This window comes from Carassius auratus, chromosome 19 (genome assembly GCF_003368295.1).
Source record: "Carassius auratus strain Wakin chromosome 19, ASM336829v1, whole genome shotgun sequence".
NCBI lineage: Eukaryota > Metazoa > Chordata > Actinopteri > Cypriniformes > Cyprinidae > Carassius > Carassius auratus.
This window is the reverse complement of record NC_039261.1, coordinates 764,593-781,097: the sequence shown is the minus strand read 5'-3', so window position 1 is coordinate 781,097 and position 16,505 is coordinate 764,593. Positions and strand designations below refer to the sequence as shown.

The 16,505-nt window shown below is 40.2% G+C and overlaps 1 protein-coding gene across 6 annotated transcripts in view; it reads left to right on the top strand.

The window, feature by feature from the left end:
- Window positions 1–15,030: 15,030 nt before the first annotated feature.
- Window positions 15,031–16,505, top strand: part of LOC113119095 (thyroid hormone receptor beta) — a 117,158-nt gene continuing 115,683 nt past the window's right edge. For 4 of the 6 annotated variants that reach the window (XM_026288285.1, XM_026288288.1, XM_026288286.1 and 1 more), the window contains exon 1: window positions 15,031–15,207. The gene's annotated coding sequence lies outside the window, so the exon portion shown is untranslated. The remainder of the gene's footprint in view (window positions 15,208–16,505) is intronic. The other 2 variants (XM_026288292.1, XM_026288291.1) reach the window with 1 other exon arrangement.

Sequence of the window (16,505 nt, the reverse complement as noted above, 5' to 3'; positions counted from 1 at the left end):
TGGTTTGGATGGACCATAAGAATTTGGAATACATCCGTTCGGCCAAAAGAGGGAACCGGAAGGAACGGAACGGGAACTCGGAGGACGAGAAGGCAAGGGTAAGTCTCGGGAGACGAGAACATTGGTAACACGAAGGGTAAGGACTCCATACAAACAACAGGGAAAGACAGGTATTTATAAGGAGACTAATGACAATAGATTTCCTGCACCTGGTGCGATTAACTGGAGTGCAATTACTGTGAAGACAGGACCAGAGGAATTATAGTGCCTATAGTGAAGTGCCTAAGGAGAAGTGAGCTCACTAGTGGACACCCAGGAAAAAAGAGACTGACAGCGTGACATTACCCCCTCCTCCACGGAGCAGCTGCCAGATGCTCCACCTGAAACCAAGGGAAAACCAACAGATAAAGAAAGTAGGAGGGAGGTGGAGCGGCGGAGGACTAGGGGAAGGGACGGAGGGCCAGAAAACATGGTACACAGAGACAGGAGAACCAGGTAGAATTGGGAAACAGAGACAAAACAACCAGGTAAAATGGGGTAACAGAGACAAGACAACCAGGTAAAATGGGGAGACAGAGACAAGATAAATGTAACACAAAACAAGGAGTCCAGGAGGGTGGTGGACCGGCGGAGGATCAGGGGGAGGGACGGAGGGCCAGGTCAAAGAAGGACACAGACAGAAAAACAAAAGAAAACAAAAACATAAGTCCATGAAGGACATCACGTGATGCCCACCAGGGCGGAGCAGAAGACCACCAGAACCATGTGGTCAAGGCAGAAGCCCACCAGGGCAGAGCAGAAGACCACCACAACCATGTGGTCAAGGCAGAAGCCCCCCAGGGTGGAGCAGAAGACCACCACATCCTTGTGGTCAAGGTTGGAGTCCCCCAGGACAGAGCAGAAGACCACCACCACCGTGTGGTCAGGGCGGAGCAGAAGACCACCACAACTGTGTGGTCAGGGCGGAAGCCCCCCAGGGTGGAGCAGAAGACCACCACATCCTTGTGGTCGAGGCCGGAGTCCCCCAGGGTGGAGCAGAAGACCACCACATCCTTGTGGTCAAGGTTGGAGTCCCCCAGGACAGAGCAGAAGACCACCACCACCATGTGGTCAAGGCAGAAGCCTCCCAGGGTGGAGCAGAAGACCAACACAACCGTGTGGTCAGGGCGGGAGCCCCCAAGGGCGGAGCAGAATACCACCACCTCCGAGTGGTCGGGACGGATGCCCCCCAGGGTGGAACAGAAGACCACCATGTCCTTGTGGTCGAGACCGGAGTCTCCCAGGGCGGTGCAGAAGACCACCACAACTGTGTGGTCAGACCAATGGGAGGACAAAACTCTGGTAATCCTATGGTGTTTCTACTGGATTCCAGAAGATCAGTGCTGACTTGACTCTGCTCATGAAGATTATTGGTGACTTGCATTTGTTCATGAAGATCCCCGGTGACTTGACTCAGTCCATAAAAGATCACCGGTGACTTGACTCAGTCCTTGAAGATCACCGGTGACTTGACTCAGTCCTTGAAGATCACCACTTGACTTGATCACCACTTGACTTGACTCTGAAAGGTCAACGGTAACTAACCTTGTCTCTGGAAAGTCCATGGTAGCTAATCCTGACTCTGGAAGGTCAATGGTGACTAACCCTGACTCAGGAAGGTCAACAGTGACTAACCCTGACTCTGGAAGGTCAACGGCGACCAACCTTGATTCTGGAGGGTCGACGGTGACTAACCCTGACTCTGGAGGGTCCACGAACACCTGACTCGACTCTGGAGGGTCAACCAGAACCTGACTCAACTCTGAAAGGTCAATGGGCACCTGACTCGACTCTGGAAGGTCAACCGGAATCTGACTTGATTCTGGGGAATCAACTGGAACGTGACTCGACTCTGGAAGGTCAACGGTTACTAACCCTGACTCTGGAAGGTCAACGGCGACCAACCTTGATTCTGGAGGGTCGACGGTGACTAACCCTGACTCTGGAGGGTCCACGAACACCTGACTCGACTCTGGAGGGTCAACCAGAACCTGACTCAACTCTGAAAGGTCAATGGGCACCTGACTCGACTCTGGAAGGTCAACCGGAATCTGACTTGATTCTGGGGAATCAACTGGAACCTGACTGAACTCTGGAGGGTCAACCGGAACCTGACTCAACTCTGGAAAGTCAATGGACACTTGACTCGACTCCGGAAGGTCAACAGGAATCTGACTTGATTCTGGGGAATCAACTGGAACGTGACTTGACTCTGGATGGTCAAAGAAGCCTGACTTGACTCTGGACAGTCAACTGGAATTTGACTCGACTCTGGAAGGTCAACAGGAACTAGCCCTGACTCTGGAGGGTCAACGGTAACTAACCCTGACTCTGGAGGGTCCATGAACACCTGACTCGACTCTGGAGGGTCAACCGGAAACTGACTCAACTCTGGAAAGTCAACGGGCACCTGACTCAACTCTGGAAGGTCAACAGGAATCTGACTCAACTCAGGAAAGCCCACTGTAACCGCCTTCCTCTGCAGTGGCTTGTGCAGTGGTGCTGGCTCCGCAGATGTGACGTGAATAGTTTTGTGAATCTCTAGGATTTTTGACAGCCTGGAGAAATAATCCAAAAATGTCTCTGCTGCCATCTTGGGCGTTGGCGCTGAGCTGGCGGCCATCTTGCACTGTGGCGCTGGAATGGTGGCCAATTTGTGCTGTGGGGCTATGCTGGTATCCATCTTGCCTCCTGGCGCTGGGTTGGCACCCATCTTGCGCTGTGGCGCTGGACTGGCGGCCATCTTGTGCTTTGGCGCTGAGCTGGTGGCCATCCTGCACTGTGGTGCTGGACTGGTGTCCACTTTGCACTTTGACGCTGTGCTGGCGTCCATCTTGCCCCTTGGCGCTGGGTTGGCAGCCATCTTGTGCTGTGGCGCTGGACTGGTGGCCATCTTGTGCGTTGGCGCTGAGCTGGCAGCCATCCTGCACTGTGGCGCTGGACTGGTGGCCACTTTGTGCTTTGGCGCTGTGCTGGCATCCATCTTGCCTCTTGGCGCTGGGTTGGCAGCCATCTTGTGCTGTGGCGTGGGGCTGGCTTCCATCTTGCCTCGTGATGCTGGGTTGGTGGCCATGCTGTGCAGCGGCATTGGGTTGGCGGCCATTTTGTGCAGCGACACTGGACTGGCGGCCATCTAGCACAGCGGAACTGGCTTAGCCGATTTGCGTCTCCTCTCACCTCTCTGTCCATAATGGGGAGATGGCGGCTCCCATCCGAACCCTGGGTCAACAGGAGACCAAAGTGGAGATCACTGCCGGACCTCCTCTCGACTGCTTACTCCGGAGCGACCTCCCCTGGTTCCACGGAACACAACCTGGCGAGTACCCTCAAAGCAAATTCTCTCCCGCTTGATGGCTGGGGAGGAAACCGGAGCAGACATACCGCTGGATCTCTGGGATAGAGTCCTTCTGTGATGATCGCACACCAGAGAAACACAAGGAGAGGGAGTGATCCAATTGCAGGTAAGTTTATTTAACAAAAAGGGTAATTCAAAATAAACAGTCCAAGGAGACAAACAAAACAAAAGAGGGAACCGGAAGGAACGGAACAGGAAGTCGGAGGACGAGAAGGCAAGGGTAAGTCTCGGGAGATGAGAACATTGGTAACACGAAGAGTAAGGACTCCATACAAACAACAGGGAAAGACAGGTATTTATAAGGAGACTAATGACAATAGATTGCCTGCACCTGGTGCGATTAACTGGAGTGCAATTACTGTGAAGACAGGACCAGACTAGAGGAATTATAGTGCCTTTGGTGAAGTGCCTAAGGAGAAGTGAGCTCACTAGTGAACAGCCAGGAAAACAGAGACTGACAGCGTGACAGTGTTGCTCAGATCAGTCAGGTGATATGTGGCCCAAATCAGGCTAAGATCTGGCAGCATATTTTGTGACCCATGATAAACAAGATGAATACAATATTGCATGATAATGGTTAAATGATCACATACATTTAAAAAAAAGTGTAGTATTGCTCAAATGTAGTCTCTGAAATGGCAAGTCAAAACAGAATTAAACAATATCATTTAAAAATGAAGCAAATCAGTCAAGTGCATTAAACTGCACTAAATTGTATATATTTTTTAATTGTACATCATTATTCTAGGGACAAATAATCTTAGAATCCTTAGATGAAAATAAAGAGAAAGAGTATTTAACCCTCATGTAATATTTATTTGGTTTACTATGTGAGACACACTGACCAATAAAAGAGAGTGGGAGCACATAATTTTTATTAGTATGCTGTCATTCACATGGCTAACGCATCCAAAAGGCAAAAGGGGAGGTATTGCTTCAATTTATAACAATGTTTTCAGGATTTCTCAGAGGGCAGGCTTCATGTACAACTCGTTTGAAGTAATGGTGATTCATATAACATTATCCAGTGAAACAAATGTTAATGATAAATCCCCTGTGATGTTTGTACTGGCTACTTTATACAGGCCACCAGGGCACCATACAGACTTTTATTCAATTTTATTAAAGAGTTTGCTGATTTTACATCTGAGTTACATCTGGCTGCAGATAAAGTTTTAATAGTTGGTGATTTTAATATCCATGCATTGGGATCAGCAATTATAGACATCAATCCCTCTATTGGGGTTAGACAACACATCTCAGGACCTACTCATTGTCGAAATCATACTCTAGATTTTATACTGTACAGTATCATATCAGACAGTGCACTATAAACCCCCTGAGGAACAGTTCCACTCATTCTCTACTATAGGAGAGGAAGAATTGTATAAACTTGTTAAATCATCCAAACCAACAACATGTATGTTAGATCCTATACCATCTAAGCTCCTAAAAGAGGTGCTTCCAGAAGTCATAGATCCTCTTCTGACTATTATTAATTCCTCATTGTAATTAGGATATGTCCCCAAAACCTTCAAACTGGCTGTTATTAAGCCTTTCATCAAAAAAAAATACAACTTGACCCCAAAGAACTAGTTAATTATAGACCAATCTCGAATCTCCCTTTTCTGTCCAAGATACTAGAAAAGGTGGTATGCTAACAATTATATTCCTTCTTAGAGAAAAATGGTATATGTGAGGATTTCCAGTCAGGATTTAGAATGTGTCATAGTATTGAGACTGCTCTCCTTAGAGTTATAAATGACCTGCTCTTATCATCTGATCGTGGTTGTATCTCTCTATTAGTTTTATTGGATCTTAGTGCTGCGTTTGACACAATTGACTACAGCATTCTTTTGCATAGACTTGAACACTTTGTTGGCATTAATGGGAGTGCATTGGCATGGTTTAAATCGTACTTATATGACCGCCATCAGTTCGTAGCAGTGGATGAATATGTATCATATCGATCACAAGTGCAGTATGGAGTACCTCAAGGCTCCGTACTAGGGCCGTTACTCTTCATGCTTTATATGTTACCCTTGGGAGATATCATCAGGAAGCTTTAGCTTTAACCTTTATGCTAATGATACTCAGCTCTATATTTCTACGCGGACCGGTGAAACACAACAATTTGAAAAACTAATGGAATGCATAGTCGATATAAAAAACTGCATGACGAGTAATTTCTTACTGCCAAATTCTGAAAAAACAGAGGTGTTAATTATATGACCTAAAAACTTTGCATGTACTGTAATAACCTACAACACTGTCTAATACTTGATGGCTGCTCTGTCAATTCTTCGTCATCAGTTAGGAACCTAGGTCTGCTATTAGACCGCAATCTTTCCTTAGAAAGTCACATTTCTAGCATTTATAAAACTGCATTTTTCCATCTCAAAAATATATCTAAATTACGGCCTATGCTCTCAATGTCAAATGCAGGAATGTTAATCCATGCATTTATGACCTCAAGGTTAGATTATTATCCAGTACGTATCCAAACCAGATGGTGGATGAGCACCTAGAAAGGACCTCTACAGCCCTGAAAGACAGCGGAGACCAGGACAACCATAGCCCCAGATACAGATCCCCTGTAAAGACCTTGTCTCAGATGACCACCAGGACAAGACCACAGGAAACAGATGATTCTTCTGCACAATCTGACTTTGCTGCAGCCTGGAATTGAACTGCTGGTTTCGTCTGGTCAGATGAGAACTGGCCCCCCAACTGAGTCTGGTTTCTCCCAAGGTTTTTTTCTCCATTCTGTCACCGATGGAGTTTCAGTTCCATGCCGCTGTCACCTCTGGCTTGCAAAGTTGGGGTCACTTCATCTACAGCGATATCGTTGAGTTGATTGCAAATAAATGCACAAACACTATTTAAACTGAACAGAGATGACATCACTGAATTCAATGATGACCTGCCTTTAACTGTCATTTTGCATTATTGACACACTGTTTTCCTAATGAATGTTGTTCAGTTGCTTTGACACAATGTATTTTGTTTAAAGCGCTATATAAAAAAAGTAAAAATGCTAAATATGCAACAGGGGTGAAGAGGTTTTAACCAGAGGTTTTGTAGCGCAATCATGGCTGTTTTGTGGTACCCATGGTTTAACTATAGTAACAGTGTTTCACTTTTTTTTTTTACTATAGTATAAACATAATTTCTGCTCCCTCATATACTGCAGAAATTTGTTGACTCCTGCCCTTAGCTGAATGGAAAAATTGATAGTATGCCTATTAAAAATAAATGTAGAACATGATATGTGTGTGTGTGTGTGTGGGTGTTTAATGTTTTTTGTATTTTATTTTAGTAGTTGCAAATTTCCATTCTGTTCTTGGAAAAGATCTTATAAAATTTTGTTTAATAAAAATATTTCTTCAACTTAAGGGCTTTTTTGACCTTCCATTTAACTATGTAAAACAGTTCATTCTTAACAACTCTGAAACACATATATTGTAGCATAACTAAAATTGTTTAGTGTTACACTTACACAGTAACTAAACGTAACAAGAGGGTAACAAGGGGTCACTAGATTATTAAAGCCCGCGGATGTTACACTTACACAGTAACTACACGTAACAAGAGGGTAAAAAGGGATCACTAGATTGCAGCCCGCGAATGTTACACTTACACAGTAACCACACGTAACAAGAGGGTAACAAGGGATCACTTAAGATTACAGCATGCAGATGTTACACTTACACAGTAACTACACACAACTGGAGAGTAACAAGGGATCACTTTAGATTACAGCCCGCGGATGTTACATTTACACAGTAACTACACGTAACAAGGGTTTGTATTTGCATAGTGGTTAAGAAAAATGTTGTAGTACATTTTATTCTACTTGCCTCAAACCACATATGGAAGCTCAAGTGCACCAACAGCACTACAGCCATCAAAAAAACATCAATTTGGTAAATGTATATACATATTATGGTGTTATATTTATATGCTACAGTATATCCTGTGAGCAGCTATTTTCCAATGTACTGCACCTCAACGGACATGATTCACTGCTTAGATGACACAGTATGCCAAACACAGTAAGTCATGCATACCACATAATGTTAGAATAGTTACACATTACTTATGAAATACTAACAGTATAAATACTTTTTCCAAGTCATTACATCCTTATCCCCCAAAATTTGCACATTGTTTCCATTTACTGTACCTACATGTACGTACAGCTGTAAATTATGCTTGCACGGAAAATTGCACTTCTGTGTCATACATGATGCTCTATAAGATAAGATGCATAAGATGCCCTATGTATAAATGATTGTAATTCTACAGGTTATTACCCCCTTATTCCCCAAACGTTGCATATTGTTCCTGTATATGAGTAAGTATTGTGGAGGTACTCCACAAATATGTACGCTGTAAATTTTGTTTAATTATGCAGTACATTGCGTGCTGTAATCTAAAGCATTACCAAAACACCATATTAAAAGTTAAAATCATTCAAAAATTTAATTTAAATGAAAATAAATAATACAAAACAGACTACATTGCATGATAAGAGGAATATACATTAACTCATTTGAGCTAGTAATTAGGTCTGTATTAGCTAGCTTACATGCGATTTACAGTAACTGCTATCATAAAAATACACTTATAAGCAGTATTAAAATTCTATGTGCCACATATAATGTCCAACAACAAATATTTTAGCAGAATGCATATTTTACTCAGTATTATTGCGCTATTATTCTGTTCCGTTCCATCTGTTTAGCATGCATGCGCACAGCAGCACTCTTTCACGTGCATAAACCTTGGCTACTCCTGAGAGCAAAATTTATATATTTGCATGTCTTTCTAACATTTAGAGAAGAATAAATATACTTGTAACGTGTCAATTATGCACCAGGGACATATTCGTTGTTTGCCGTGGTGGAAGGATTTGAATCATGATCAATATTAGGGGTTGCTTAAGAATAAGCATGCACATCAAACCATCCTGACTCATTGAACTTGGATCAAATTAGTGAGATTGCGTAAACTTAAATTGTCGTTTATGAAACCGCTTGAGTCAGGATTGAGTTGTTAGGTTATTTCAAGTCAGATTTTGGACTTCAATCTCCTTCATTCATGAAACATCCCCCTGGAGTCATAAAATAACTGTGCTTGTTTTCCTAGGCCAGAGGAGAACTGAAGTAATCTGTATTGCATAAAACACTATATAAATGAAGGTGACTTGACTTATCCTACCCAGCCTGATGATCCCACAATCTTTCTACACTTTTTGGCAACTCATGACAGGCTAGTTTCTTCAAGAATGCAAACAGCGAGCTTTCAATCTGTGGGAAATGCACCCCAGGTCATCCAGGAATGTTGGGGTAGAAAAATATATGATCAACTACACAAATCACATCTCAGCAACTGTCTCATCAACAGTTTCATGCTTTATCACAGAGTTCCTCAAATCAGGCCTAGAGGGCAACTGGCCTGCTGAGTGTAGCTCAAAAATACCTACCCTCCTTAAGATCAAACTAACCTACTGTACCTGTAATTGTCTAGTAACTCCAAAACCTTGATTAGCTGGTTCAGGTGTCTTCATGGTTATAACTAAACTCTGCAGGGCAGAGGCCCTCCAGGTTGCATCTGAGGAACGCTGATATCATATCAGGTCTGGTGAACATCTGGTGTTGCCTGTTGTGGTGTACAACCTCACACATACTGTCTGTCAGAGGTTAAATGCAATTCCAACCTCCAGCCAAACCTTATTTAACAAGTGAGCCATTTCAGAGATGATGGGAGTGTTTGGGAAATCTGTTTATAAGCATACATTATTTTAGCCATTATGAATGTCTAAAAAACAAATGCTAAATTGTAACTATCAAAAACATTGAAGAAACGAACTACATGAAGCAGCTATTTGCAAGTGAAAATAGCATTATTTTCTTAGTGATATGCTATTTACACTGTTAAAATAGAAATATTTTCTGCTGTTCATACTACTTATTGCAAATAGTGGCAATTATCTGCACCTCATAACATACTGAGTGTAAATTATAAGTTTTCTTAAAATTAAGACACGGATGATAACAAATTGGGACAGTAACCCTACCCAATACATTTTCAACTTTGCAATTATTTTCCTTAAAGGGGGGGGGGGGGGAAATGCTCGTTTTCACTCAATATCCTGTTAATCTTGAGTACCTATAGAGTAGTACTGCATCCTTCATAAATCCAAAAAGTCTTTAGTTTTATTATATTCATAAGAGAAAGATAGTCTGTACTGATTTTTCCCGGAAAAACACGAGCGGCTGGAGGCGTGACGTGTGGGCGGAGCTAAAGAATCACGAACACGGATAGGCTTTTGCGTTGAGAGCATGTGGAAGCTGTGACATTACCGTGAGGGAAAACCCATCATCCAAAACAAACCATGGCTAACAATCAGATTCAGCCGTTTATTTATGATCCAGAATCAGATCCCGAGGCTGAAACTGAATGAGAGCAGCAGCAGCAACGACTCGCTCCGAGCGGGGCTCGAACCCGGGTCTCTGGCATGGGAGGGGACGCACTAACAAGGAGGCAGAGATATTTTAAGCAGTTTTACTCACCGCCTGCGGTTCCAACACACGATTGTGACCCTTTTTCGTTGGGATTGCATCATCCTTAAGAAATAAACGATACGCAAATCCGGCGTCAAACTGGGCCTTGTTTGTAAAACAAGCATCTTCGAAATGCAGGGAACAAACACAAACACTTGCACAACTCCGTTGATGCTCTGTAAAAATAAACTCCATCCACTGGTCCCTTAATGCTGTTTTTTTTTTGGTAATCTGTGCAGGGTTGTCTTGCCCTGGCAACCAAAAACACACTCCTTTTGTGACTTTTCGCGACGCTCTCGCTCTGATCAGTGAAATGTCTGTGCTCAGCCTCGCTATACGGGAGCACGCGCTCTTCCGGCAGAAGTGCCTTAGGACCCATATAAGGAAATTCCGCTCCATCTAACGTCACACAGAGCCATACTCGAAAAAAACTTTCCGAAACTTGTGACAAACCGGAAGGAGTTTTTTGGGAACATAAATACTCCTTCAAACGTACAACTTAATTTTTGAAACTTTGTCCATGTTTAGCATGGGAATCCAACTCTTTAACAGTGTAAAAAACTCAGTATGCATGAAATAGCATTTCATCCCCCCCTTTAATTTTTATTGAAAATAAATGCCTTTCTGATAAGATATTAGATTAGAAAAGGGACAAGTATGAGTTCAGGAAAAGGTGGATTGGAACTCGGGTTGATCATGTCAAATAGTCTGTGCTACGTGATTTACCACAAAAAGTTGTTGTTGGAGCATGAGTATTTTTTTTTGAAAAGCTGTCTTTTGTCATGTTGTCTAGCTCAATCACAAGTTGGTGGGTGGAGTTAGTGTAAATGGCCTCTGCCAACAAGGTGGACTATTTGCACTTTGTGTAAATAGACACTCCAAATAAGGCAATATAAATTTTTAAGTTATATAACATATTATAACAGATAGTTATTAACCTTTAGCTCACTGGCCTCGTTTAAATGTACTTGCAATTGGATAAAATCATTTGCTTTATGAATACATCTTAAAAAATAAACATAATTAGTTGTCAAAAAATGAATTAAACTCAAACTTTCATATCTTGCCAGGTCGAAGAACGCTAGAAAAAATATCCATAACTCAAACAAAGCAACCATTCAAATGGCATTTAATTTTATACATGGACCGTGAAACATCTTTCCTTCCCCTGGTCATTTTAATCATGACCCTACCACTGCTTCCCTTGAGTTTTATGAGGCAGACAAATTTGGGGCAGCAATTTATCATGCACTGCAAAAAAAAAAAAACATTACATTACGCACAAAATGACATTAATTTTTATGTTACCAATTTTGCCATTTATTACAAATGTTTGCTGCTTTGATTATTTTGTCTGGTTATTTTCCATTACTCTGTGAGGGCCGGTGTGGGAGGACATAAAAATACCCCCCCCCCCCCCCAAACACATCTCTCCATATAAATAAATCTACGTGTTTTTTATTTTTATTTTTTTGTTGTTACCCAAAAGAGCCATTTTTGATTGTATCTTTACATTGCATTTGAGTGGTGCTGGAATGGACTGCAGAAAAGCTGGAGCCATGACCTTTTCCCCTAGTAGAGTGTGGCTTCAGAAATGACCTTATATAACTACATAATGCTGCACTCTAGTTCAACTGCTGTCAACTCTGTAGACAGAGAGATGAAACTACACACCCAGCACCCTGCTGTTAGACTGCATGAATCTTTGATGGCCAGTTAGCACTGCATAAAGACAGCTGCAGTCCTTTTCATTTGGCACAGTTTCCGGCAGGTCTCTGGCAGAATGCATTCTCTACTGCTAATGTACTCACTTTACTACAAAACTCTTTAAGCAGGTAATATGTATTTGACTGTATATTGTAAATGTTGATGTATGACAGGAATACAAGTTAAGGAATAATAACCCGAAGCAACTGAATGTACTAAGGTGTTGCAATTATCTTGTGGTGTTAGTTTTCAACAAAATGTTCATGTAAAAAAACACCCATTATTACCCACTATTATCATGTAAAAAAAAAACTGTGATAAAGTGACTGGAGGGGAGCAAGAAGGCTTATGATACCTAGTGAAAGCTCATTTTCATTATGTCATGGAAATGTATTTGTAAAAGACATAATTTAAGTGCAGTGTGTAATAGTGCTGCAGTGATGGCATCTTTTTTTAGTTAGCTGCACCATGTTCTGCAAAAAAAAAAAAAAAAAAACATACAAATAACAAATAACCTTTGTAATTGTTACAGAAAATATGCTCTGTGTGTGATTCTTATACATACAACAGGAATTTAATGCATATGCACATATACACTGTATACAGTATGTATGACTAATGAATTTTACAGATTTAATGCAACTGAACTGAATCAATACTCAACTGACTTGGAGCTGCAGAATGACACTATTGACTGTAAGAGCTGCTTTACAGCAGATTGTGAAGTTGCTACTGTTGTAAAACTGTGAAACAATCTATATTGTATAAAGCACTTTAGAAATAAAGTTTGTATGCATGTTCAGAATAAACATAAACTGTAAAATGATATATAATTTCGGATAACAGGAAAATAATATGGCATAAAGGTACAGATGTTAATTCTGTATTAGTGCGTTTTTACTCATTTTAGAATTATAAGAAAGTCTTCAAGGCTATGAAACAGGGACCATGGCAATAATTTAGTGACCTGATTTCAGCTCTAGTCATTCTGGATATTCTCAACCACCTTCATAACTTCATAACTTCAAGCTAGGATACTTTAATAAAAAGCATGTTTTATCTTTTTGTAATGACATATTTACATATATTTTCTATTTTAAAAAAAATTATAGGAAAGTTTATGTTGGTGAAAGTAGTTCTGTTGACTGGAAATGTACATCTTCTCTTCATTTTGTATTGCCCCTTGATACAAAATATGTGCTATCCCTTTTCTTTGCCATTGCGCACATTAATTCAACTGTTAACACACTGTGACATACTTGGAGCTCCACCAAATCAAACATATCAAAGTGAAGACATACCAAACAATTGAACCCTGTCAAGAGAGAGGTACAGTTTTTCATATCTTGTATAGGATTCAGGCAAAATAAAAATGATCTGCTGACAAATACGCAGATGCAAAGGTGTGAAAACCCTTTAATTAAAATCTGCCAGAGTCGGAAGTTATTAGCCATTAGTTAGTTAATAGTTAACTAAATTTAAGTTACATAAGTTTTCTTAAAAACAACAACAAAGACAAAGTATTTGTGCTTCTGACAGGACATCAGAGTGTACTATTTTGGGGGAACGCATCAAGTTCGATTTTTGTTGCGATATCATGTGACGATTGAGTTTATAAACCTTAATCAGGTCCAAGGTTCAAAGGCCTTGTAACCAGCTGCTCTGAGAAAAGGTTTTGTTTAATCTCTTCTTTTGGTCTCCTATGCGAACGTGGAAAGCTGTCATAATGTGTTCTGAGGCAGTCGATCACTTTAATAAAAACATACTTCTTATACTGTATATTTACAGATGGACAGTGTTCCTTAAAATTATTTGTTATGAAGAAATATTATTTTTATTTTCTTTAGTGTACTTAAACTGCGAATACAAAAGTAGACAAAATACACAAACAACAACAATAACAACAAAACATTCACAACATTTTATGGCATATTGTGAGAATTATAGTACGGACCAAATAAAATGGATATGATATATATGATATATATAAATAAAATAAAGTTTTCAAACATATATTTTACTTTTTTTTTCTCATCATAACCATTTTGAGTGAAATGTTAGAGAGACAATAGAGATGAGAAACCCTTAAAATGTCAGAAACACAATAGAGATGAATGTCTTACAAATTTAAGCACAATGACAGTTTGAGCTGACATGAACACAGTCTGTTTTGAATACATTCCAAAGCGCATCAGTGGTGGCGAGAAAATCTTGGCTTACATTATTTCAACATTTGAATTCATTTATACATTACATATATTAATTGCACAGCATTCATAGAGTATTATTTCATTCTGAACAGCCAATAAGCTAAGTGTAAAGCAGCTGTACTGTACTGTAAGGGATAATGTACAGTCAGATGAATGTTATTACAGGATAAACCCAGGTCATGTATCATACTAAAGGATTTTATTCAGAAATAAGGACCAGCTGAATGTACTGTACATTATCAAGACAGCAAAGTAACCTATAGTGAGAACACTTAAATTCAGTTCAGGTTTAGTGCTTCATGATCTTTATCTTGTTGATAGTTCATGGATCAGTACTATAGCTCATCATCAGTCAGCTTTTATGGGCTTTGAACCTTCATATCAGTAACAACTTGACCACACCACCCTGTTTCACACCCTCGTCCAGATATGACATTAAGCAAATTTCATTATAATCATCTCTTTTTTGTTATAGTAAATAACAACTTGTTATTTAAATCAGCATAAATTAGCATCATACACTAACATGATGTAAAAAGTATCCATTATAAAACGGATAGTTCCGGTCCTTGATTCTGATTGGTTGAGGCAAGTTCGAAGCTGTTGTAAATTACTCTGCTTCCCAGACAGCAAGCAGTTTCGGCCCAGATCTGGCCCACATTTGGCCCACACGGATTTCACGTTCTGGGCCGAAATTGCTTGCTTTTTGGGTTGGCGTCCTGACTAACAACGCCCCTTAGCTGTTATACATTCACTGTAAACCACAGCTTTTTGGGGCTTATTGCTTTATTAAATCATACAATATATATATATATATCTTTTTCACATTAGAAGATTGAGAACTGAGGGCACTGTGGCAAAAAAATAAAAGTCACAGTGCACAAAAAAAAAAATAAATAAATAAATAAATATATATATATATATATATATATATATATATATATATATATATATATATATTTTTTTTTTTTTTTTTATCTATGCTCATCTCTTTATTTTGTGTGAAATATGACTAGAAATGTTTCGTTTTCGTGAGATTCCCGTATTATATATCTAAAGCAATGGTATTTATTCATCTGAAGAGTGCATTATAGTTTCTGGGCCACTGTAAAGGGTTAAATCATCTTTGGCCAGACGTCAAATGCTCTCTGATTCCCCACAGCGATCAGATGAGAGAGCTGCACGTTTCTCCGCGAGTCTCGGGTCCATGTTGGCGTTGATCTGCTGGGTCATTTCAGGCCACGTCTGTCCGATCACAGGGGCAAACGCTGACATTACAGGCAAATCTAATAAAGGACATACAAACAGACTGTGTTGCAGCTTCGAGGTGAGTCATTATTTCCTGTGTTTGACGTCTGTGTGAAGTAAAACGGCAGTGCTTTGCTGTAAAATGTATCCGTGTTAAACATCGAGAGCCAAGTGCAACTCGGTATCGCGCCGATAGATATAAAGCTGCCATGAAACGTCATAGCGATTATTTAATGTTTCACGTGTGTTTTCAAGCGGATGTGGGTTTCTGTACTTTTAGAGTCTTTCGGCAAAACCATTAAGAGTCGTGAAGGCATTTGAAAACATCACCTTAGCCTGCTTTACCCCGAAGCAAAAACAATCCTTGTTGACATTCATATGAATGTTTTCTGGAATGTCATTAAAACAATATCCTTCATGTAGTGCTCTGCACTGTTGTTGTCGTTGCTGTTGCTGCTAAAGTTATGGTTGCAAGCATACGATCATGCATTCGTGCATGCGTGTATCCCTTTGCAAACTTTAGTCAGATGTTACAAGAAACTTTTATGACATCCGACCGCTTTTTGCTCTTAAATGCGTTAAGAGCTGGCCAGTGTTATTTGACTGGCTTAGGGGCAGAGCCCAACGGTTTGACCCACTTACAGAAACTGCATCCTTTCAACATATTCTTGAAGAAATATCATCATAATTTACCAGTACGTGATTATATTAGCCCAAAACTGCCCAAAATACAAATTTTGCCTTTTAATCTGGCTGCATGGTGTGATTACTAAAACAATTTTTTACATTTGTGCATACAGGAGTAGGCCAATTATGTTATATCTGTAATGATTTACTTTGTTTGCAATGTAATACTAATATACTGTGCTTATTATTTCTGTAGAATGCAATATGTGTACTTTTATACATGGAATACCCAGATGACCTTCTGCATTTTGCCAAATATGCAGTATGCAACAACAACAGGCTGCATGGAGTAAAACTGTATCTGTGAAATATAAACTGTATGCATGTAACTGTAAACTGTATGTACTATATTTAAAATTTTATTGTGCCCATTAAACGGAAAGTGTTTGCTGAATTAAAAATGCAGCATATATAGTTTGTGACTACAGTTTACGTACTACTGATTGAAATACTTGTCATTGCATAGAGCACAATATGCATAAAAAAATGTGTTTTGCATGAAGCATACAGAACGTTTTATTCTAGTAGTCCATGACATGTATCTGAACGTAAGAAATAGCCAAATCTACTTCTATAAATGCAATCATTCAGTAAGGGACAAACGATGCAGTGAACAGCTTATCACTTTTCTGTGTGTAACTGAATAAGCGATATAAAGATTTATAATGAAGTTTTTTAACAGGCAAGCAG